This window comes from Pleurodeles waltl, chromosome 3_1 (assembly GCF_031143425.1).
Source record: "Pleurodeles waltl isolate 20211129_DDA chromosome 3_1, aPleWal1.hap1.20221129, whole genome shotgun sequence".
NCBI classification, from domain to species: Eukaryota; Metazoa; Chordata; class Amphibia; order Caudata; family Salamandridae; genus Pleurodeles; species Pleurodeles waltl.
In genome coordinates, this window is record NC_090440.1 from 1764255531 (window position 1) to 1764278348 (window position 22818).

Here is a 22818-nt window from a genome sequence, read left to right on the forward strand (position 1 = left end):
TGGATATATTGGGACCAGTTAATATAGGTAGAGTTCCTAAGTATTTGTTGGTTTTGATGGACATGTGATCAAATTGACCTGAAGTTGGTTTGACAAATGAAATTATGATTAAGGCAGTTATTAAGTTTTTCTCATAGGTGTTTGCCAGGGAGGGTAACCCCAGGATGATAATAACAGATAATGGATTGCAACTGACTTCCAAGGAAATGGAAACATTTCTGAGGGAGAGGGGAATTGGACATGAGAAGTGTGCTCTGTTCCACCCAGAAACAAATGGGATGGTGGAGAGATTTAATAAGACCTTGAAAGAAGCCATAGAAATTGCCAGAAATAATTGAGAGGATTGGGTTCAGGCTGTGAAAAGACAGGTGGAAGAGTACAGGTTCACCCCTCATTCAACAACAGGAGTAAATCCTTTTACTTTATTTTTAAAAGCATATTCTGTATACAGTAGTGGATCCACCATGGTTAAGAAAATACAAGAAGAGTGAGTTGAACGTGGAGAGGAAGATAAGGTCTTGAGAGATTAGAGAAGAATGAGTACAGGATGACAGGAAAAAAAGTTATGATTTGCGTAAAGCTGTTAAACCTTTACAAATAAAAGTAGGAGACAAAGTCAAGGGGAAATGGCCAGAAAGGATAAGTAGTAATTCAAGGTTCAGTGAAACATATACTGTGTCAAAATATTCAAGGCCAAATTGAATGATGATCGTATTTGGAATTTCAATCACTTAGTGATTGTGGGAAAAGATTAAGGGGCATATTTATACTCCGTTTGCACCGAATTTGCGTCGTTTTTTTCAACGCAAATTCGATGCAAAACTAACTCCATATTTAGACTTTGGCGTTAGACGCGTCTAGCGCCAAAGTTCATGGAGTTAGCGTCATTTTTTTGCGTGAACACCTTCCTTGCATTAATGATATGCAAGGTAGGCGTTCCCGTCTTAAGAAATGACTCCGATGCATATGCGTCGTATTTATACTCCCGGGCAAAAATGACGCCCGGGAGTGGGCGGGTCTAAAAAACCTGCATTAGCGCCAGATTTTAGCGCCTGGGTCAGGGCAGGCGTTAAGGGACCTGTGGGCTCAGAATGAGCCCAGAGGTGCCCTCCCCTGCCCCCAGGGACACCCCCTGCCACCCTTGCCCACCCCAGGAGGACACCCAAGGATGGAGGGACCCACCCCAGGGACATTAAGGTAAGTCCAGGTAAGTATTTTTTTAAAAAAAATTTGTGGCATAGGGGGGCCTGATTTGTGCCCCCCTACATGCCACTATGCCCAATGACCATGCCCAGGGGACAGAAGTCCCCTGGGCATGGCCATTGGGCAAGGGGGCATGACTCCTGTCTTTGCTAAGACAGGAGTCATTTCAATGGGGGATGGGCCTCGTAAAAAAATGGCGCAAATCGGGTTGTGGCGTTTTTTTTGCCTCAGCCTGACTTGCACCATTTGTAGACGCCCATACGCCATTTTCCCCCTACGCCGGCGCTGCCTGGTGTACGTCGTTTTTTTTAACGCACACCAGACAGCGCCGGCGGCTAACGCCGGCTAACGTCATTGAATAAATACGGCGCCCGCATGGCGCTTCAGAATGGCGTTAGCCGGCGCTAATTTTTTTGGCGCAAAACTGCGTTAGCGCAGTTTTGCATCAAAAAGTATAAATATGGCGCTAAATGTTTTTGTGATTCATTAAAGGGGGGAGATGTGTGATAATGTGCTATTACTTCTATGAAAGTATATTTTTAGTTGAGAAGTATTTCTTTCTTGTTATTACTTGTTATTGTTGCAATAGTGAAGTTAGAGTTCCTAATGGACTGTTTAGAATTAAATAGGTGGAGAGACAAAGAGAGGCAGTTACTGGGAATTGTGCTGTGAATGTGGCTGAAGTTTCTTTAACCAGTAAATCTCACTGTTTCACCAACTGCGTCTGGAGTATTAACTGAGGAAATTCTCTTACCAATGGGACTTCACACTGTAGCCCAGGGAAACAGGCTTGGGTCGAAAGTTGATCTGGTTGTCTTCATTTTCAAGTTCAGGGCTTGCACACATCACACCGTCTTCATTTGCTGGGAGGGATGTGAACCAACTTGATCATTTGCAACTATCTCTGATAATTGGTGTAAATATATTAATCGCTGTATATGCACCGTGTAAAATAATTCTGACCGTCCTTTTTATAGTATTTTCTCATTATACATTTCACTGGGTTGTTTTGTTTCAAAAGCCTGTGGCCTTTTTTGTGCCAGCACGTCTTTGGATGCGTGTCATGAATTAAAATACGTCCCTTTTATAACCAACAACTTTGTTTTCCTAATATGTGCGGTGAGAAACGTCAGTGGAAGCATGCGAGGCAATACAGTCTTCCTGTGGTGTTTACGGAGGTGAGGGTTTACGTATATGGATATAGTCAGAAAGCTATCAACTCTCCAGCCCTGCGCGCAAGCACTTCTTGTGAGCTCTGCCCTTAAATGCTCACAGCTGGTGCCCCGTGTGATGACGGTCCTTGAGCCCCTGTGGGCAGGGGAAACTCCCCCTCATTGAAGCAGAATTAAAGGGACGCGTAAACACAAAGATGAATGTTCTGCCACGCTAATGCCTCCCAGTTGTTACAAAAAGAGCCCTGGGGCGCAAGCAGCTCGCTACGCTAATTGGTTCACATTGTTCGTGTTCTTCTTCGGAAATGAAAAGACATTTAAAAAGTTGAGGAGCCAGAAAAAGCGTAAACGAACAGCTCTCGGCTCTCACCTTGTGAAGGGAAGGATAACAAGTGGCAAATCTGTTTATCTACCAAAGCACATAATGTTCCCGTTTCCTTCCAATACCTGTGGTGACGAGGGAATGCAGTTTTTCTTCCTTCTGGCAATCAGTATATCTTCAAATATTGTTACCTTTAGGTATGTGGCGCCAACAAAATGTCCTTGTTTGCGATTTGAAAGGCAGCAAGACATTTATCAACAGCCCTTTTCTTCCAAAGACGCCTTGAAGGCAGTCTGAGCATGAAAGGGATGTCTATGAACCTACTCAAGTCATTTTCACAGCCAACAACAAAGAGGTAGTTTTATGTTCTCTGACATCCTGCTGGCGACGATTCGGTCAGAAGGGCCCATACATGCCGGCATGACCGTTGACTCGCCCTGTGTCGCAACCGTAACATTCAGCAAGCCTTAGTATAATCCTTCAATACTAAGAATACTGGAGCTTACAATTTCATTTTCATCATTGTTAGTATGGGCCCACAGGACTCAGCACTTTAAGCCTTGTTGGCTGAAAAATATCAGGACTGACGGAAAGTCGCACTCATGGCACGTGGCAAGTGTAATGGCGAATATCCTGCAGAAACTTACTTTCGGGATTTGAAAATCATTTCCAATTCAGCAGTCATCATCTCAACAAGCAAGCCTTTGAATTACTAGAAACACACATTCTTCCGATGCACAGTAGCAGACTTCTGGGGATAAATAAATATATAGAGATGTGCATTTCTCAGGTCATAAACACGACCATGTGTGTTGAAGTGAGTGCATGGGCATTTGGGTAGGCGTGTAAACCTTTCAAGATTTCAGAAATCAGGTACGAGGGCCCATATTTATACTTTTTGACGCTAAACTGCGCTAACGCAGTTTAGCGTCAAAAAGTTTTGCGCCGGCTAACGCCATTCTGAAGCGCCATGCGGGCGCCGTATTGATTGAATGGCGTTAGCCAGCGCAAGCAGACCGGCGCTGCCTGGTGTGCGCGAGAAAAACCACGTACACCAGGCAGCGCCGGCGTAGGGGGAAAATGGCGCATGGGCGTCTTAAAATGGGGCAAGTCAGGTTACGTCGAAAAAATCGTCGTAACCCGACTTGCGCCATTTATTTTCGACGCCCATCCCCCATCAACATGACTCCTATCATTGTAAAGATAGGAGTCATGCCCCCTTGCCCAATTGCCATGCCCAGGGGACTTCTGTCCCCTGGGCATGGTCATTGGGCATAGTGGCATGTAGGGGGGCACAAATCAGGCCCCCCTATGCCACAAAAAAAAAAAAAAAAAATACTTACCTGAACTTACCTTAATGTCCATGGGATGGGTCCCTCCGTCCTTGGGTGTCCTCCTGGGGTGGGCAAGGGTGGCAGGGGGGGTCCCTGGGGGCAGGGGAGGGCACTCTGGGCTCATTTTGAGCCCACTTGTCCCTTAACGCCATGCCTGACCCAGGCGTTAAAAAGCGGCGCAAATGCGCCGTTTTTAGCCACGCCCACTCCCGGGCGTCTCTTTTGCCCGGGAGTATAAATACCACGTAAAGGCCTGGGAGTCATTTTTTAGACGGGAACGCCTCCCTTGCATATCATTAACGCAAGGAAGGGGTTCACGCTAAAAAATGACGCACATTCCGGGAACTTTGGCGCTAGACGCCTCTAACGCCATAGTATAAATATGGCGTTAGTTGGCATTAGTTTAGCGTCGAATTTGCGTCGAAAAAAACGACGCAAATTCGGCGCAAACGGAGTATAAATACGGCCCGAGATGTCCAGACAGTTTTCATCACTTCACTAAGAATTGTGGTACTAATACTTTCACTTGCCTCCGCCAGTGGCTGAGAATAATTCAAACATTCTTGTATTGCGATGCGTATGTCCACATGTGGGTCACATGCTCACTAAAAGTTGGAACTAAGATGCACCCCACTGAAGAGGCCCATATAGCCCAAAACTGGTTTATAGTTGCTTATGTGTTTCAGCATGGACCTGGTTTGGCAATTCGGGCTGGACTATTCCTGTTGGAACAGGACCAAAGCAAATTTATATATGGCTACGTCCTATTTGAGGTGATATGGTGAGCACAATAAACAGTGGACTGGGACGCAGCCCTAGTCATTACAGTGGCTGGAATTAATTAAAGCATTCAATCCATCACTTTTTTATATTCCTCAATTATAAAAATTGCTAGGACTCAACTAGAGGAACCTGTTTTCTCAGCTATGTGTAAGTGCTTTAGAATACATTGATTTATATGTGACCATATTGAAAAACAAATATGAAAATGGTGCAGACTCAGATTTATTTATTGTAGTGTTAGGGAAGAAATGTGTGTGGTAACCGTATAAATTAAAATATAACCATTGATTTTGATTCCACAGCAATCCTTATGTAGTTAGAGAATGTTTACCTTTAAAACGGTAATTAATTTCATAACATGTGTATTAATATTATAAGGTAATGTTGAAGAAATGTAATTCTCCATCATATTCACTTGTAAGTATTAACAGTTAATTTTGTTTTGCCTTAACTGAAAATGAAGTTTAAATCAGAATGTAACTGACATTTTATAATTGCAAAAGTCGATATGCTCAATTTTTTTAAATAAAATGTGAAATTCTAATTCTGTGTTAGCTGAGCCATGTTAGGCCTGCTAGTGCTAGGCCCACATCTCCCTGATGTGGGAAACTGCTCTTCATTTTTGCTAACTTGTCATTTCTTTTCAGGTGGCTTTACCATGAAATGTTAATCAATCAATCAATCAGAAATTTGTAAAGCGCACAACTCACTCGTGAGGGTCTCAAGGCGCCGAGGTGGAGGATGGAGGTGCTGCTACTGTTCGAACATCCAGGTCTTAAGAAGTTTCCTGAAGGTAAGGAGGTCTTTGGTCTGACACAGGTGGGTGGGAAGAGTGCTCCACGTCTTGGCGGCGAGTTGTGAGAATGATCTGCCGCCGGTTGTAATTCTGCAGATGCGTGGGACGGTTGCGAGGCCGGCTTAGCGGAGATGCAGGGCTTGGGTATAGAAGAAGAGCAGTCTGTTGAGGTATTCTGGTCTGGTTTTGTGCAGTGCTTTGTGAGCGTGGGTGAGGAGTTTCAAGGTGATTCTCTTGTTGACCGGGAGCCAGTGCAGGTCTCTCAGATGACCTGTGATGTGGTAGTGGCGGGGGATGTCCAGGATGAGGCATGAAGAGGTGATCTGGATGCGTTGCAGCCTCTCCTCAGAGTTTGGCCGTGTTTCCTGACTAGAGGGCATTGCCTTAGTCCAGTTTGTTGCTTACGAGGGCTTGGGTGACTGTTCTTCTGGTTTCAGTGGGGATCTATTTGTAGATCTTTCGGAGCATGCAGAGGGTGTTGAAGCAGGAGGAGGAGATGGCATTGACTTGCTGGGTCATGGATAATGAGGAATCCAAGATGAATCCTAGGTTGCGTGCATGCGTGGTCGGTGGGAGTCAGAGCGGCTCTGAGAGTGGCAGGCCACCAGGAGTCATCCCATGCATAGGGGGTGGAGCTGAAGATGAGGACTTCTGTCTTGTCAGAATCAGGTTTGAGGCAGCTGTTCTTCATCCATTTGGCAATGGCCTTCATTCCTTCGTGGAGGGTGGTCTTGGCAGAGTCCTTGGTGAGGGAGAGGATCAGCTGGGTGTCGTCGGCGTATGAGATGATGTTGAGGTTGTCGGATCGGACGGTGTTGGCGAGCGGGGCCATGTAGATGTTGAAGAGGGTTGTGCTGAGGGATGAACCCTGGGGTACAGCGCAGATGATTTTGGTGGCTTCCGAGCGGAATGGGGGAAGGCGGACTCTTTGGGTTCTGCCAGTGAGAAAGGAGGTGACTCAGTCCAGGGCTCTGTCACGGATTCCTGCATTGCTGAGGCGTGAGCGTAGGGTGTGGTGGCAGATGGTGTCGAACGTGGCTGAGGGAAATAGATATGCCAGTGTCTTATGTAAAGAGAACCTGAGGATGCAACCTTGGAGAGAGTACACAAAGAGACCGAGACTTTGAAGTCTACCCTATTCATTATGTTGCAAAGTCACGCAGGAAACCAGGGACAGCTACCTTTCCGGGATAGTCCTGGGAATGTAAAGGAATGTTTCAAAGTTTTTGTGTAATGCGAGGAGTTTGGACCATATGATCTTCCAATCCTTGGGTGTTAACAATGGACTAATCATTATTTTAACTAGGACTTTCACAGATTGATTTTAGGCAGAAGGCCCATTCCCCTCGGAGAGGAGAGGTACAGACCTCTTTTTCCTTGTGCTGCATTTTCCCAATGCCTGCTGAAAGCACTTACATTTCCTTTGACCAATGAGAAGACTCTTAACGGAGCTTCTGAGATGCTGACACCCTCCCTTTTTACCAACTTAGCTCCCTTAAACCCCAGTTGTCCTCTGTAAGGTTCTTTTTGTTCTTTATTTCCTTTTAGCTTTTTTCCTCATGTTTTCTAGTTTCGCTCACGTCAATTAGTGGCATGGTGTTTAGGGAGGGTTTGCCTTTACTTTAGCCTGCTTATTTGGAAAATTCGACTGGCACCAATGTTTAGATTTTACCAACATTTATTATCTAAGCATCACATTTTGTTACTGTTATTCTGTCTTGCTGTTATAGAGTGCTTAGTTTGTTTGATGTTGATCCATCTTAATTGTTTCTAAAGGTTTGGTCACTCTAAGGTGATACTGTATCTTTATAATGTGTCTTTCAGAATTGTATATATCAACCTGAGTATAAGTTTGTAGTAAACCCTTCTACTTTATTTTAGCATTGGGTTTTCATTGTGTGGCCAAATTGGTCATACTGTAAAATAAACATTTAGTTGATGCCATGCTGAATTGACTTCTACCCATTACTAGGATGAACAGATTTGTTGACCTCAAGTTAGAGCATAAAAAAATGCTCCATCAGATTTGGTAGCAGAGGATGGTTTCTCCCACGGAGGGGGAATAGTAATAGGGAGTTAGGATGTCCCATTATGGCATTGTCAAGACCCACCCCAAATTCTGACCCCATGGTTCAGAGAATTAAAGGAGTTCCAGCATCCTTACTTTGCTGTGGATATGTGAGTTGTGGGTTGGGTTCGTGCTGTCCCTATAGAAACAAAATGGGGTATAAAAAGTGCAAAACATTACAGCATGACGTTAGGGGAAATGGCGCCAGTGGGTCAGAAATGATGTTAGACTGGTTAGCGGCAAAATTTCTGCCGCTAATCAGCCTAGCGTCATTTTTTGATGCACAAGCAGCCAACAAATGACTCCTGTCTAGGTATAGACAGGAGTCATTACCACAACCCCAATGCCCACCACAGGAGACCATTGTCCCCTGGGCAAGCCCTACATACCCAGTGCCAGGCAGGGGACCCCTATGTAAGGGGCTCCCAGTGGCACACCACACACAAACACAAACACCTGCAACTTACTTGGGATGGGTTCCCTTCTCCAGTAGTGTCCCTGTGGTGTGGGTGGTGGGGATTGGGGTGGGCATCTTTGTGCCCATTCCATGGTGTATCCCCATCAAAATGGGCCTACCTGCACTTTAACGCCCGGTCTGCGCTTAGATCCCAGATAATAGCCAGGAGTTGAAGAAATGCATTAAGAAAATCACCATTTGAAAGAAGACCTGAAGAGCGTAGAAGCAACAGGTGTCTGGGAAGCACATGCAGGGGAAGCATGCCCAGTATATCCGTAAAGCGCGGGAGGGTGACCATCCTGACCGCCTGCGTCCTGCCCCACATAGAAAGGCCCAATAATGACCATTTATCGAAGTCCTGTTTCATCCGGGATACAAGAGGGCCTAGGTTATCCCTAACCATGTGCTCCAGGCCCCGGTTGACAAGTGTTCCCAGATATTTGAGGCGTGTCGTAGTCCATTTGAATGGGAGGCCGTGGATTGCGGCCCTCGTCATTATTCGTGAGAGTGATAGTGATTCGCTCTTGTCCCAGTTTACCCGGTATCCAGATAGGGATGCAAAGTACTCTATGATTGAGAGCAACAATGGTAGGGACCTTTCTAAATCAGACAGGGTTAGCAGAATATCATCAGCATAGAGATAGATTTTGAGATGCTGCCTGTTAAAGGGATACCTTGTACCTGCTGGGAGTTTCGTATGGTAGCTGCCAGGGGTTCCATTGCTAGCAGGAACAAGAGTGGTGACAAGGGGCAACCCTGTCTCGTGCCTCTTCCAATGGGGAACGGATCCGATAGGAAACCCCCGCAGTTAACTTGCGCCGTAGGATGGTCATACAGTAAGCAAACCTTGGAGATAAATTGTTTTCCGAGGCCGAAGTGTTTCATAGTAGCAAACAGGTAGGGCCATTTGATGCGGTCGAAAGCCTTCTCCACATTGAGGGACAGGGCCAAGGCTTCCTACGGTATGTTTAGTGATTTATGTAGAGTATGACAAAGAGTACGCATATGGTTTCTGGAGGTGCGGCCCGGTACAAACCCTACCTGGGTATTATGGATCAAGGACGGTATCACTTTACGTAACTGTGCCGCCAAGACCCTGGCCAAGAGTTTGACGTCTCCGTTCAGGAGAGAAATAGGGCGATAGGTACCGCAGAGTAGGGGGTCTCTACCTGGTTTGGGTAGGACAACAATCGTGGCCTTGTTGGACAGTGCGCCTAGGGAGCCCTCTTGGCATGCCTCTGCAAGTGCCTCACGTACAGTAGTGACTGCCTCCTCCCCTGCCCATCTGTAGAATTCAGCAGGGAAGCCATCTTCGCCCGGGGATTTGTGGTAGGGGAGATTCGTGATGGCTTGCACTATTTCTTCCCTGCTTATGTCGCCCTCTAGGAGAGCCTGGCCCGCCTCCGAGAGGGGGGTAGGTTGGCCGTGGTGAGAAAGGCCTCAATTTGTGCATTGTTGGCCGTTGTTTCAGGGGTATAAAGATGGTGGTAAAAGGCCGCAAAGGTCTTGTGGGCGGGTTAGTACTGCTCCTGAGGGGGACATCATGGCCGGGATGGCGGAGGCAGCTTCTCTCTGCCGGAGTTGTGCCGCCAAGAGTCGTAACGCTTTCTCACCTTGTTCATGGTGATGGGCGCGTTTAAAGGTGTAAAGCTCATTGTGTGCCATTCGGGCTTGTTCGAGAAAGCGACGTAATGCGAGGGACAGCTGGGCGGTGTATTGTCTGGTGAGACTCTGAATGTCGTCTTCTAGGGTTTGTTGGCGTGTCGTCCTATCCCTATTAGCCAATGCTGCGTCGCGCATCATATTACCTCTCAGGGTTGCCTTCGCCGCCACCGCCCAGAGAACTCGTTTGGAGGCCACAGTGCCAGAGTTGTCGGCCTTGTATGTGGACACGTGGGTCCTCAGTTGTTCTTTCCCTTGGGGGGAACGGTATCTATGCACCGTGAAGCGCCATGGTTTGCGACCAGGGGAAGCGAGGCCCGTTTGGATCTGGAGCAGAATAGGGGAGTGGTCTGAAAGTCCGCTTTCAAGTATACTAGTGTGTTGGAGTTGGGGGATTACGGTGTGCGACACGAAAAAATAGTCCAGGACGAGATTGGGTGCCGTGGACAGGCGACAGGAATGTATATTCCTTGTCCTTTGGATGTGTCAGTCTCCAGTAATCAACCAAGCCTGCATCAGTGGTTAGGTCCGTCAGCAGTGCCCTATCGTGATTGTTTCCCGTATCGATAGGGCCTGTCCTGTCTAATATGGCGTCCTGGGCAAGGTTCCAGTCTCCCCCTATGACGTAGCGGGTGGTCCCTATTTCGGTCAGGAGGCGGTTTCATTGCAGGAAGAAGGATCGCTTAGTACCCGTCGGTGCATAGACTTAGCCCACGCATAGAAAAGTGTCTCCTACCTTCAGTTTTGCGAATACATATCTCCCCTCCGGGTCGTTCCATGTTTTGATGATTATAACCGGAAGGGATTTACGTAGCAGTATCGCTACTCCGCATTTGCGAGGGGTGCCTCCTCCGGGTCCCTGGGCTGCTGGGCAGCAGCTAAAGGAAACCCTTCCTACCCAGTCCCGACAGAGCTTGCTAGTCTCCATACTGTCCAGATGGGTCTCCTGAATCAGGGCTATACCCGCTCTTTTAGATTGGAGATAGGACAGCACCTTTTTTTGCTTGATGTAATTCGTCATGCCGTGCATATTCCAGGAGATGATTCGTAGTGGGTGTGTCACGCAAAGGGCAGCTCTCGGCATGGTGGATATCAGGGTAGGGTCTCAGCAATTCGAAGGGTAGTGTAGAGGACTACCTCTATCGTTGGGGCAGGGAGAGTGTCTTTGGCAGCGTAGTGGTTGGAGGGGGATAGCTGGTAGATGTCGAGTGGTCCTTCAGAAGGGAGAGAAAGAGAGGGTAGATAAGATTGAGAGAAGGAAGGGGGGGCTAGGAGAGAAGGTGGGGAGAGGAAGGAGGAGGTGGTTAGCGTAGAGATGTAGGGTAGGAAGCAAGTGGGGGAGATGCAATCAGGAAAAGAGCGGTAGAAGGGGGAGGAGGGGCGGGGAGGGGTAAGGATTGAGGAGCTAGGCTGGGAAAGCTAGGGGAATAATGTACCCTGGGGGATAGATCTGTAGACTGCGGGTCTGTTTCCTATAGGAGCTCTCAGCACCGTCGAGCAGGTCTTGGTCAGGGGAGGGTGGGGGGGAGAAAGGGGCGGATGCCGTCGCCACTTGTTAAGGATCTCTCTGTCTCCGGAGGGAGGAGGGATGTTATGGGTTTGTTGCGGGGGGACTTAGGGGATAGTGGCAGTAGAGAGATTGATTATCCTGTGTAGGGGGAAGGGGGGGAGAGAGTTGGAGCGAGGAGGGGGGTATTGAGTATCTATGATTGTTGGCAGAGTTGCATCTTATTGTTATGGTGATAGGGGGGAAGGGGGCGGCCAGGTATAGAGGGGAGGTCATTCTGTTAACGAGTGAGAGCTGATATTGTTTATGTACCCCTAGTGATGGGGTAGGAGACCGCTGTGTCTGGTTGTCGCTGCCATGCAGGGACCTATACTATAGGGACGGTTTGAAGGGAGGGGGCAGGGGTGGAAGGGGAGGGGAGAGGAGCAGTGCGGGAAGAGCAGATCGGTAGTGGGCCGGGAAAAGGCTTTAAAGTGTACATACATGTATATGCATACATCTTACCCATCATATATATTATCTCTGTGACGTGGTATCATAATATTACATGTAGGGCATTACATTATAAGGCATATCCTTGGCCTATGTGTAAACAGTGGAGATCAACAGATTCTTAATCTAAATAAAGGGCAATATAAACTCAATAATAGGCTAGAGATAACTTTTATTGCAGCATTGCATCATATTACTTTGTATTAAAGGGGTAGGACCAAATTAACTACACTTTTGCTACATCGCCATGGGGCATAAATCTGTCCTATGCGTAAACAGTGGGTTATCAACAAGGTCTGGCCTGAATGCAGGTAATGTGTACACGGGATTGAGCTAGAGAAAACGTGCATTGTTTCATTACATTGTATAACCTTGCATTGTAGGGACTGAAACATGTTAGCTATTTACTAATGACGTTATCAACAACAGTAAAGAAAATGTAAATGCAAAGTCCTGGCAAATACTCATCCGTCTGTCGGGTTGGCGACAATCGTGCTCCGAGGCTCTCGCCGTTGTCTCATATAGTTCCATATAGTCCCTGTGTCAGATCATTATCTCAGGGGGCTATAGAGGCCGGTTTTAGGGGTGAGTGGGATTTGTCCCTTTCTGAGAGCTGAGTGTGGAGTGCCATGGCGTGTAGGACCTGGCCCCTGTCGTCATGTGACCTGGTTAATCTCTCCAGGTCTCTGCCTCTAGGGCAGTTGTCAGGGTCGTGCTGTTCCGTGCCTCCCCTCTCCGTTCCTAGGGGAGGGATGTAGCTGTCGTCCCCCAAAGTGTCTTGTGGCTGGGTAGAGGTGGTGGAATCCATGGGTTGATGCTGGAAGGAATCCAAAAAGAGTCTCAAGTCCTCGGGGTTGTAGAAGTCTTTTGATACCCCATTTTTGGTGACCGACATTCTCGCCGGGTCGAAGAGGCCGTATTTCATCTCTAGCTGACCGAGTCGGGTTCTTAAGGCCAAAAAGGCCTTTCTGCGTTCGTTGGTGTCTTTGGAGTATTCGTCCGTTATGCGGATTTCATATTTGTCTATCCGGAAGGGTCTGTGGTTTCGTGCTACTTGGAGGAGTTGGCGGGTCTGGGTATGGCGTAGCAGGCATGCAATGATCGGGTGAGGTCTTGAGGCCCCGTCGGGGCGTTTCGGGCCCACTCTATGTGCTCGCTGGAATTCCAGTGGCGGGTCGAAGGTCAGCGAGGTCAGCTTGGGGAGAACAGAGCCAAGGAAGGCCTGTACATCTGGTCCCTCTTCATTTTCCGGGATTCCGAAAAGGCGAATATTATCTCTTCGGCTTCTGTCTTCCAGGTCCGTTATTTTGCTCTGGAGATAAAGAAGGTCCTGATCTCTGTCCTGTTTTGTGGCCACATGAGTTTCTAGGGTCCCCATGCGATGTTCCTATCCTGCCACCCGAGATTGAAAGTCTGCAATGTCTGATCGCATGGATTTGGTCTCCAGGGTCAGGGAGGATATGGAAGCGTCCATCCCCTCTATCCGGCGGCTGATGGAGGTGATCTCCTGTAGTATCCGTTCCATGGTTGTAGGCTGTTCCTTGTCAGACATCATGGAAGGCTGGTTGGCGTTAAGGCTGTGTGAGGTCCCACTGTTGGGGAAGTAGGACGCTTATGTTGGAGCGCCTCTGAAAATAGCAATTGTCGTGCCAGTTTGCCTGTAGATGTGTGTCCTGACTTGCCTCCAGGCATCTCAGTGCCAGCCTGTAGGAGAGGCCCTATTAAGTCTGAGGCCGCTTTTTTTCCCCCTCCTTTCTTTCTTTCTTTCTTTCTTTCTTTCTTTCTTTCTTTCTTTCTTTCTTTCTTACATTTTTTCTTTCTTTCTTTCTCGGGGGCTGGTGATGGTGGGGGTGCGTGGGTCAGTCGGTGCACAACCCCACCCCCTCCTTTTTTTTTTTTTTTGTGATCTTGAAAAGATAAAAGATGGGAAATCGAAGGCCTCTTCTTACTTGTGCCGTTGAACTGGGCGGGTGATCGCGTCCCAGCATCGCCCTCCTCTTTGTTGTATCCGGGTCGCTGCGTCCAGAGGTATGTTTTCCTGGGGGTCCCCTTCCTATATCTGATCCGAGGGACTGCTTTAGATCTGTCCTGAAAGAGCTAGTGGTCCACTGCAGAGTTTTTTCGAAAAGGACAGTGTGTCTGATCAACAGAGTGTCTTTCCTACCCAGCGGACCAGTTTAGGAGCATTAGCTCCCGTTTAGGAGCACCTCGTCTTTGCTGGAACGTGGCTTCAGCGCTGCCTCTGCCTGGTTCTACACAACTGCGAACAAAGAAGGTTGAGGGTTGGTCGGTGCTCTGCTGTTCCTAGTGCTGTGAGGGGCCGGCCAGCAGGCGCTTCACCCTGATCACAGGGGGCTGGGTAGGCGTTAACTGAACTTATCCACTTTGTGGTGTCAAAGAGCCCTGTCGGAATCAGGGCCCTTGTGGTTGCTCTGGTGAATGAGTGGCCGGGAGGGGTAGGCGATGCTGGCCTATGCCAGTGCCTCGTTGCCCCGTCTTCCCCTGAGAGGGCGGGCACCTTCCCCTCTCCAGCCTCTATTTTCTGGAGATAGGGAGGGGGTCAAGGAGGAGGGCACGACGTCCAGGTGAGTAGAACAGCGCTACCATCCGAAGGCAATGGGGCGCGCGAGTCGTCGTCTCCATCCTGGTCGGGCCGATCCGCTCCGGCCTCAAGAGACGCAACTCCGCCACCGGGCAGGGCCTTTCCTGCCGAGGTGCGCGGGAGGCTTCCCGGCTGTTTTCTCTGAGCCTCCTCCTCAGGGATCGGGGCTCAGTATATTTAGGGCGCCTCCGGAGGTATTGTAATCCCGTTTACGGCGGTCGCAGGGCCTCCGCCGCCCCCCTGAGTCCGACACGGCGCGGAGCTCCCGGGTTAGGCGGCCATCTTTCTTCGTGGCCCAACCACGCCCCCCTACTATCTTACTCTTAAGAGACACTGAGAATGCAACCTTGAAGATGGAGAGACCTAGACTGTGAAGAGTGCCCTATTCATTATGTTGCTAAGTCGTACAGGAGACCAAGGACAGTTACCTTCCCAGGATTGTCCCGAGAATCTAAAGGACTCTTTCAAAGTTGTTGTGTAATGGAAGGAGAGTGGACCACGTGATCTTCTGATCGTTGGATGTTACCAATGGACTAATCATTGTTTTAACTAGAACTTTCACTGATTGATTTTAGGCAGAAAACCGATTCTCCTGAAGAGCAGAGGTACAGACCTGTTTTCACTTGCCCCACATTTTCCCAATACTTGCTCAGAGCACTTAGATTTTCTTTGACTCATGAGAAGACTCTTGACCGAGCTTCTGAGATGCTTGACAGCTTCTCTCTTTACCTACTTTTTGCCACCTTTAGTTACCTTCCTTAAACTCCAGTTGTCCCTTTTCAGGTATTCTTGTTGTCCTTTATTTCCTTTTTACTTTTTGCCCTCATGTTTTCTAGTTTAGCCATGTCAATTAGTGGCATGGTGTTTAGGGAGGGTTTCCCTTTACTTTAGTTTTCCTATTTGGAAAATTTGACTGGCACCAAAGTTTAGAAGATTTGGCCAATGCTTATTTTCTGAGCATCAAGTTGTGTTACTGTTATTTGGTGTTGCTGTCATAGAGTGCTTAGAGTGTTTGATGCTTATCGTCTTAATGTTTTCTGAATGCTTGGTCACCCTATGGTGATACTGTGTCTTTATAGCTTGTTTTTTGAGAATTGTCTATATCAACCCAAGTATGTGTTTGTAATAAAAATGTTTTACTTTATTTCCGCATTAGGTTTTCATTGTGTGCCCAAATTGGTCATACTGTAAACTAAATGATTGGTTAATGCCATGTTGAATCGACTTCTACCCCTTGTTAGGGTGAACAGATTTGTCAACCTCAAATTAGAGCATAAAGAGATGCTCCATCAGAAGCATCAATCAATTAATTGAGGAAATGCCTAAAAATGTTGGTATTATTATTATATTTATAGGTACAACCCACTGACCACTAAATTGGCCCTTGTGGCAGGGTATGGAAATTGTGCAAATTAACCGTACTTGTTTTACATTTCACTGATATAGGGATGCTGAGGCTCACTTAGTTCCCTTACTTTACATCCTCTCCTTATATATATTTAGACTAATATAAATCTTGCACATTGCAATATGGAGGAAAACACAAATGAGGTACATCCCATATTTATGATGGGCATTACTGATAAAAGTATGTGGTACATTACAAAAAGCAGGTGGAACAGGCATATATACCTATAGGTCTACCAATATCCAGTCCAAAGTAGTCAATCACATCAGCCTCCTAGGATATTACATCTGCTCATCAGTGTTTCATTTGGATGGTAGTATGGTCCACTTTAAAAATTATTGATGGTGCCAGGACACATGCTTCCCACCTGCCATCCTTCTCCTTGGTAGGGTATTCCTGGCTCACCCTGCCACCAGCTGCAAGCATCCTTGGGAGGCAATGCACCATTAATCAGATAAGGTCATTCAACTAGTCCTCACTGAAATTCCTCCCCTTTCCAGATGTTGACACCCTCTCAAATGCACTACCTCAAAATACTAACACCCCAACAAAACCTAACCACCCAACAAGTAAACCCCAAAAAGGCCAACTCCTGATAATACAAAGACAAATATTACATCACAATGACGCTGGACCAAATATGTTAAACACGGAGGCAAAATATGAACACACACTAACAAGACCAAAATGCTATATATCCACTGACACACTCTCAAAACACCTCCAACACCATGCACAGACTAACAGAGAGAAAAAGAAAGTGAAAGTTAACTTCACACTTCCAAATTTGCAGCCTGCCACACCCATTGTGTCACTTCTTAGGTGTATCTTGCCTGTATTTTACAAATGTGTTGTTTTTTTATGATGCATAGGTAGAGAAATTGCTAATACGTGATTGACGCACAACGCCTTAACCATAATGCATTGTTTTTAACGCATTGGCATCAATGTGTGGCTTACGATCCATGCAATGGGAGCAATGTGAATGGATAGATGTGTGGGTTCTGACCCACACAACTACTATGTTGTCTGGGCTACAATATTGGGAATTGTGCAATGCAGGAAAAAACACCCTAGGCTTACTTTTCTTGCTCCTCTTTCTTACCTGACAGGTTTCTGTTATGTGAGTTATCAGTGCTTCTAGTATGCCTATGCATGAATGTTTACCATCTTAGTGTTGACATATTGATGTAAAAAATATTTATTTGGATAACATATAAATACTTTAATGTGTAGATATATTTCCAAGATTTTGTTTATTTTGAGGTTCTTAGTGTGATTGGGTGAACGTAATATGCTGTGGACTACGCAGCTTTTTTACAATTATGTAGCATTACTCTGCCTATGATCAACACTGCTGTACTCCTTATTATACACAATATATACATTCAGACCATCTGTCTGGATTCCTGCATTAGATGCATTATAAAGAGACTGGCTTGGTCAGCCAGTCTACACCGTATGTGGCATCCAGCTTACTGATTGACTGGGTGAATTGAACTGCTAAAAGCAGGCGTTAAAAGGAGGCACATCATTGTTTACAATGGGCAACAATGGGCTGTGCACGATTAGCGTCAAAATCCTGCAAAGATCCGAACTAGCGTAAAAAATGTTGACACTAGTTCCCTACCTACCAGCATGGTATGCCATACCTTAGATACGGCGTAAACATGTTGGCGTTAGTGGGGCGCCAAGGGTCGCAAGAAAAGTGGCGCTGCACTGGGTGCAGTGCCACGTTTCACAAATCTGGCCCCAAATGTTAGCAATGCTGCAACCTTGTCCCAGTCACCACATGGAGAAAATGGTATCCCCATAAAACAGACGTATTAAAAGAGTTAGTACTCACTGATCGTGCATCCAAGCTGCCAAAACAAGAGTGCCCACGGTACAACAACGGCAAGTTACGTTCCACTTTAAACATTCCTTTTCATGCACCGAACTTAGCTTATGAGTTGCCCCTCCTGTTGACGTAATACCAGAACATGGCAAAAGACTTCCTATGCGGAGCACAGGAAAACACTGAAATTCTAAAAAGCAAGGTTTAAATCATGATGAATCAGTTTAAAAGCACATCTGTGTTTGTGTATGCCTGGGGGTTATCTCTATTGCAATTACGAATGTCAAAATATAACTTCAATTATATCCCTCCCCCCTGTGTGCATGACTCGCATGGACCCTGACGGCAGCCTTTCTCCTCCCTACGATGCGTAGAAATGTAGCATCGATAAAAGTGAATCTAAATGCTACTTCTGTTTAAACTCCCAACAGAGTATACATCCTGAATGTTGGAAAGCGACCTAATTCTGTTATGCAAAACCATGCATCTCTAAAGGTGCGATCTGCAATACGCTGGTTCTATCTCTGGAACTCAATCAACTGGCCACACTCTATCAACTGTTGCTGTCCGTAAATGCCATGCATAAACACTCTGGGACAGATTTATGAAAAGTGGCGCTATAATACGTTTTCCCCTACCGCCACAATGTGTGTGCCGAGTTTAAAATATGGCGCAGCATGGCGCAGGGTAGGGGGAAATAGCGTCAAAATATTTGATGCTATTGATGTACTGTTAAGGGTTAGCGGCAATATTTTTCTGCTAACCCTGAACAGTGCATAAGGCCCATTGAAAATAATGGCATGCCCCCTTTTAATGCCTGCTCTGAGCAGGCGTTAAAAGTGCTGAAAAAATGGATGCAAAGAAATCGCTTAGATTTCTTTGTACCATTTTTTTGGCCTCCCAAACAGGGGAATGCTCCCTTCGCATACATTATGTATGGGGCATGCATAATGTAGCGCAAAGGGTTATGAAGTGGCACAATGCATGCATTGCGCCACTTGGTAAATTCAGTGCGGGAAAAAGGCCACCTTAGTGCTGCCTTAGCGTAAAAAAATATTGCTAAGACGGCGTTAAAGTGGCACTAGGCCCTCTTATATCTGGGCCTTTGTCTCCATGCATTAGAATAGAGCATGGTTAACTTGTAATTAAAAGAATCTAAGGAAAATGAATTTTAAAGGAAACGTACTCTAGTTTGTGTTTCATCCCTTTCAGGTGCAAGGTCTCTAAGGGGCTGATTCCTTGCGCCCCTTGGCGCCCCCCTACCATCACCATGTGTGTGCCATATTTAAAATATGGCTCACCATCGTGCAGGGTAGGGGGCAATAGCGTCAGAATTCCTGACACTATTGATGTACTCTGCAGGAGTAGCACCAAAATGTTGGTGCTACTCCTGCAGACTACATAGGGGCCCATTGTATTCAAGACATGCCCCCTTTTAACACCTGCTCTGAGAAGGAGTTAAAAGTGCCAAAGAAATGGCGCAAGGAAATCTCTTCGATTTCCTTGCACCATGTTTTCAGCCCACTTAATGGGGGTATGCCCCCCTTGCATACATTATTCCTGGCGCAGGTATAATGTGGCCCAAGGCTTTACAAAGTGGTGCAATGCATGCATTGTGCCACTTTGTAACTATGGCGCATGTAAAAAGCCACTTTGGTGCCGCCTTAGCGTAATAAGAATGACGCTATGGCAGCGCTAAAGTGGCGCTAGGTCCTCTTAAATCAGGCCCTAAATGTTTAATCCAGAAGCATTAAGGCCCTCATTACAACCCTGGTGGACGGGGGAGAAGTGGCGGTAATACCGCCAACAGGCCAGCGAAAAAAAAATGGAATTATGACCATGGCGGTTACCGCCATGGTCATCCTCCACTCCGACCGCCACGGAAGTGACGACCGCTGGGCTGGAGACTTCGGTCTCCAGTCCGGCGGCAGTCACCAGACCGCCGGCGGTATCACGACCCTGCATACCGCCATGGATTTCGGGCGGTTTGGAACGAAATCCATGGCGGTAGGCACTATCAGTGCCAGGCAATTCCTTCCCTGGCACTGATAGGGGTCTCTCCCGCCCCCCTCCCCCACCCTGCCTGCACTGGCGGCCTTCTGCACGGTCGTAATGGCCCCCTAAGTCTGTTAAAGGTTTTTTGTGACTATCCACTCCTGCTTGCCATTGGACCACTTCCAACACTTGTAACCTCAATTGGGTGATGTTGTGACCAGCTGCCACCCAATGCGCAGCAACACTAGATGAGGATAACTTGTTGAGTATATTACTTTTATGCTCTGTTATACGCACTTTGACTTTGCGTTCTGTTTTTCCAAAATACATCTTACCACATGGGCATTTGATTGCATACACCACGTGTTTTGTGTTGCAGTCTGTCACATATTCCAATGAAATTTTGTGGTCCTGTGTAGGGTGTGACACTTTATTGCAAAGTATAACAATGCAATGTGTGCAGTTTTTACATCTGCGGGTGCCTAGGAATGTTGTGTTTTGTGATTTGGTATTGAGGATCTCCTTGAGGTTTTTACCCCCACTGTATGGAAACAGAGATTTATCCTTATATAAATCCTGGAAATCAGGCTTATTCTCTAGGATATCCCACCTTTTGTTAATGATGTTCACAACTTTGATTTGGTGGAGTATTTCAGTATTCATACTATTCTGTTAGATGCAGATTTTTCTGTTTATTTAAGCAACTCTTTTTATCCAGTTGTTGTGCTCTTAATAGCTCTTGATCTATAGTAGATTGAGGGTAACCTCAGCTTTTGAAGCTCGTAACAAAAGAATCAGGTAAATCAGAGACATCTGATAATATTTGCTTCAGTCTGATAAACTGTGAATACAGAAGATGTTTCTTTAATGCTCGAGGATCAAAGCTTTGAAAGTGCAGACTGTTATTCCTACCTGTTGGTTTGGTGTATACTAAAGTTTTGCTACCTCTTTCGGTCAATATGTCCGATACATCCAGAAATGGTATTTGTTGTTTATGGATTTGATGAGTGAACCAGATGCGTGCATTCCTTGTGTTCAGTTCAGCAAAGTTATCCTCAAGCTCATTGGGGTGGCCACTTCGTATCAGAAATATATCGTCTATATACCTCTTATATACCACTAGATGTTGCTGCCACTTGGTGTCATTAAACAAATGCTCTTCTTCAAACTTGGCCATATAGATATTCGCATATGATTGTGCTCCAGAAAAACCCATGGATGTTCTGTTCCTTTGGAGAAACTAACCATTTTGCCATTCAAAATAACTGTGATAAAGCAAAAAATGCAGTAATTCCAACAAGAAAACTTCATTTGCTGCCAAATTGTCTTGTTGTAAGAATGCCCTTCCCACTGCTTCTATTCCATCATTATGGGGGATCGATGTGTATAATGCGGTTACATCAATTGTGCACAACCACCAATCAAGAATACCTTCTGCAGAAGTTCAGCCAGAACATTAAAAAAATCATTGGTGTCTTTAATATATGAGCCCCATTGCCTCACAAACAGTTGGAGAAAATAATCAAGATATTGACCTATGGGTTCATGAAGAGAACCGCAGCTGATACTATAGGCCTGAAAGGGGGGGTCAAGTACGTTTTTGTGGATTTAGTTAGCATATATAGCTTAGGTCTTCCGGAATACTCAGTGGTTAAAAGACCTTTGTCCATTCACTTATCCACTCTTTAGCCAGGGCTTTCTGCAGGATATCCTTGAGAGCTGATTGAAACAATTCTGTTGAATCGGTGTCCCGTAGCAAATAGATGTCTAAATCATGCACATGTTGATTGACCTTATCGTCATAAAAAAACTGGTATCCATAATGACCAAAGCTCCACCTTTACCCGCTGATTGGAAAATAATTCTGGTATTGTTTGTCAATGTCTTGAGAGTGCTCCAGTCATTCTTACTTACATTTTCTTTGGCATTGGTCTTGAAATTAATGAGTTTGATATCATTCTTCACCAGTCTCTTAAAGGAATCTTGCCATTTGTTAGATATGGGTGAACAAAATGTGCTTTTAGGTCTGAAACCTTTATACTCAGGTGCACTTTGCTGATCAAAGGGTGATATGATCTTGAAGAAATATTTCAATCTCAAATTCATTATGAATTTCAAAACAGTCACCTAATTTTCCATGATGTTACTTTGATACATTGGAATGAAGAGTGTGCCTTTGTTTAACACTGTTTCTTTGAAGAGTGTTAGTTAGACGGATGAGATGTTAATCACTAAGTTCTTGTGTGACTGCGAAGATTAATTCCTTGGCCTTGATTTTTTTCTATTGCTCCTCCTTGTTTTTCCATGCTTTTTTCAGGTTTGTTGTTGGCTGCTTAGCTGATCGCTAAAAAAAAGATTTAGATGGTTTTGATTTGTTGGTGGTAGTTGTTGGAATTTCTGTAGATTCTGCTTGGTTCGAGAGGGGCACTTGATCCTCTGTAATTTCCCCATCTCCCATGAGGCTTTCTTCAGAGGAAACTGGTGGGGTTTTCTTAAGACCTCCTTTGTGCATATAAACTTCATCTAACTTGTAATCTATTGTGTCTCGCTTAAATTTCTTCAATTTTCGATTGTGAGTGTCTTTAGTGTAGTTATCCAGTTTCTGATTTAATTCCAGTAGGACTGATTTCCAGTACTTTTCTGGCAGTTTGTTAACAAGTTCATGTTTGATACTGGCGATCTCTTCTTCACATTCTTCAGAATCTTTGATAACTCTTCAATGATTAGTAAGGTGAGATCCAATGAACATTTATCTGATATTGCAAACCATCTCTCCATTAATTGTTTTTTGGACTTGCACAACATAGGTCTTAATGCTATGTGTAATACTCTTGGTATCCTTCTCACTTTGTGATATTGAATGAAAGTGGTAGCATGTAACCTTTAATTGATTTCCTTTCGAGATAAGTACTCCAGTTGTTTAATGAGTTGTGTGGCAGTTCCTGTATTAATGGTGAATACTCTAGTGTGTATATTTCATTAGCTGCTTCTGTAGTGAAACAGAGTGTTTCAGCTCTATTTGACGTGATTAGAGCTGTATATTAAAAAAATCATTTTGAGTGGGTGCGCTTAAGAGAAAGGGACTTCAAGGAACCAATATTACATGCTTTCTGTGCACCCCTATAGACTGTGGCTATTCAAAGCCTGCTTAATTATCCTTTAACATGCACACATATTTCT